The 3297-nt window shown below is 35.0% G+C and overlaps 1 pseudogene; it reads left to right on the top strand.

The window, feature by feature from the left end:
• Positions 1–636: 636 nt before the first annotated feature.
• Positions 637–2584, top strand: LOC107465220 (alcohol dehydrogenase 1-like; annotated as a pseudogene).
• Positions 2585–3297: the final 713 nt, after the last annotated feature.

The raw sequence follows: 3297 nt of genomic DNA, 5'->3' as shown, positions 1-3297 counted from the left end.
AGGGTAGGATGGCAAATGGTTGGGAGGGGGAGGGGAAGAGGGTATTTGAGTAAATTCTTTTGGTAAATTAAAGTTGAGATGATTAATTTTTTGAAATAATTGTTTGAGTTTTTTTTTCCTTGTATTGGGCTAAATTCGAAACCAATTGTATACATTGTCAAGATTTCTCATTGTCTCCCTAGCAGAGTTCAATAGTAATTACTCTAATTAGTTAGCTTTCTCTTACTATATATGATTTTTTCTCTATCAAAAAATTATATGCCAATTGTAGATCAATTGATTCTTAACAGTTTTTTCTTTTCTGTGCAAATGGGGGTAGTGGTTTTCTTCCATGAAGAGTATTATAACTGTTGAAATAGAAGAAGTGAGATAGCCATATTATAAGGTGATGGAAAAGTGATTGAGAGAGTGGAAGAAGCTTTTGGGAAGTGCAGCAAAGGGAAGCCCTTCTTTGGTGGGGACAGTGTTAGATTCATTGACATTACTTTTAATTTTGTTTAACTTTCAATTTTATGATGTCTTGCATAAGTTTTGAAAAGTTTGTTTCATTTTTACCAGGTTGAGACTAGAACTCTTGAAAAAATTAAAGAAGTATTACATTATGCTTCCCAAACGAACACTTCTTAGACCCGGATAATGTTGGATAATATGGTTTTATCTCTACCTAATGGGGATGTGAATATATCAATGCTGAAAGAGGTTGTGCAGTTAGTAAATGAAAATTTGAAAATTTAAGACTGAGGTATACATGACTAAATTTGTTTTACTCTTAGTTGAGTTTTCAAAAACTAAATGGACTTGATTGGAATGTGGTGGTGTTTTTTTTAGCCGCAATTACATGGGAGGCAGGGAAACCATTGGTGATTGAAGAAATGGAGGTTGCGCCACCTAAGGCCGGTGAAGTTCGTTTGAAGATCCTCTACAACTCACTTTGCCGCACCAATATTTACTTCTGGGAAGCCAAGGTTTGAAATTTATATAGTGATGTAGCTTGATCACAAGTTGATTAGGGAATAGGGATTACTTTATGATTGTTTCTTCATCTCTCAAGTTTTTCTTCTTTATTATTATTATTATTATTATTATTATTATTATTATTATTATTATTATTATTATTATTATTATTATGCATCACAAGAGTTTAATATGTTTCTAACTCTTTTCTCAATTTCAGGGCCAGACTCCATTATTTCCTCGGATATTTGGTCATGAAGCTGGAGGGTATGTATATTCTCTACTATTTTTTAAACTGAGTGTCATAAGAATTAAATCCCTTAGCTTAAACTTCTTTGTATTAAGTCATGTGATTCATTACCATGTACGTTGGTTCATTCATTATATAACATTATATCAAACAAGATTAAGAAAGTTAAAGAACAATGATATTGGTAACGGTGCAGGATTTTGGAGAGTGTAGGAGAGGGAGTGACTCATCTGAAACCAGGTGACTATGCCCTCCCTGTGTTCACTGGAGAGTGTGGTGAATGCCCTCATTGCAAGTTAGAGGAGAGAAACATGTGTGACCTTTTCAGGATCAACACTGACAGGGGTGTCATGATCCATGATTAAGAATCAAGATTCTCTATTAAGGAAAAACCAATTTACCATTTTGATAAGACCTCCACATTTAGTGATACATTGTGGTTCATGCTGGATGTGTTGCAAAGATCAACCCTGAAGCACCACTTGACAAAGTTTGTGTTCTCAGCTGTGGAATCTGCACATGTTTGCAACATCACCCTAGATAAGTATATTTCTTCACATTTTATTTGTTGGTGATTCTGTTCTCTGACAACTCAATTTCATTTTCATGTTTTGTAGGTCTTGGTGCCACTATCAATGTTGCAAAACCAAAACCTGGTTTTTTTGTTGCTATTTTTGGGCTCGGAGCTGTTGGTCTTGCTGTATGTTAGCCTTTATTTTTCTTTGCGTTGCAGTTTTTATAGCTATGGATCAAGGGTATTAGTGAGTAGCGACTCTTGTTCTTTTTTCAATCCAAATTTTAGGCTGTTGAAAGGGCAAGGATTTCTGGTGCATCAAGAATCATTGGGGTTGATTTAGTTTTTAGCCAATTCGAATTAGGTATAATGCCATTCTCTCTGAATCAAATGTAGATGATTAATCATAGAATAAATTGAGTAAGTTTCCCAAATCTACAAATTGTATTCACTTACTAATGGTATTTTCTCATTTTACTATTACTGGCAGCTAAGAAGTTTGGGGTTAATGAATTTGTGAACCCGAAAGATCATAACAAAGATGTACAAGATGTTAGTTCTTTCTAAGTTTTTCTCCATAATTATTTATACTTTCATGTAAGAAAGAATAAGATGTTAATATTGCTCAACAGGTAATTGCTGAAATGACCAATGGAGGCGTGGATCGTTCTGTTGAATGTACTGGCAGCATCCAAGCTATGATCTCAGCATTTGAATGTATCCATGATGTAATTGAATCAAAACTTGTTCTTTTTTTAGAACCTGTAGTATCATCACTAGGAAAGAGATCAACATTGGGGTCAGTAAAAAACAGTGACGAAGTAGAAGGAATGGACTCAAAAGAGGAAAAACTAGAGAACATGTGATGCTCCCAGAAGACAACATGACGAGATATACAAATACATCGAGAGATAGGATCCCAACAATGATAACCCTTGTGTTCAGAGCCATAACCAAAAAAACAACACATACGAGCCCGAGGTTCAAGCTTATTATGTTCATGAGGCTAAAGAAGGACAAAACAGACACAACCAAAAACACGAAGAGAGCTGTAATTGGGAGAAGTATGATAAAGAAACTCAAGAGGTGTAGTGTTACCAAGGACAGAAGAAGAGAGTCTATTGATAACATGAACAGCAATGAGAACAACTTCACCCCAAGTACGCTCAGGACAAGAAGAGGAAATAAGTATTGCACGAACAGAGTCAAGAATATGACGATGTTTATGCTCATTTCTGCCATTTTGTTGAGAGGTACCAGGACAAGAAAACTCAGACAAAATAACCTGTTCAGCAAAAAAATTTAAAAGTTTGGAGACACGATATTCCATAGCATTATCACATCTGAAGATTTTAATGACATTTGAAAACTGAGTTCGAATCTTAGTGGCAAAGTTAATATAAATCTGAGGCAGCTCATGACAATTAGTCATCAAATAAACCCAAGTATATCGTGAATAATCATCAATAAAGACTACAAAGTATCGAGCCCCGCCCATAGAAGCAGTGGGAGCAGGGTCCAAAACATCAAAATGAATAAGATCAAAAGGAGAGCAAGTAAGAGAGGAACTATTATAAAA

This window comes from Arachis duranensis, chromosome 9 (genome assembly GCF_000817695.3).
Source record: "Arachis duranensis cultivar V14167 chromosome 9, aradu.V14167.gnm2.J7QH, whole genome shotgun sequence".
NCBI lineage: Eukaryota > Viridiplantae > Streptophyta > Magnoliopsida > Fabales > Fabaceae > Arachis > Arachis duranensis.
Note: the sequence above shows the minus strand (reverse complement) of the source record. Positions and strands in the feature narration are given on the sequence as shown.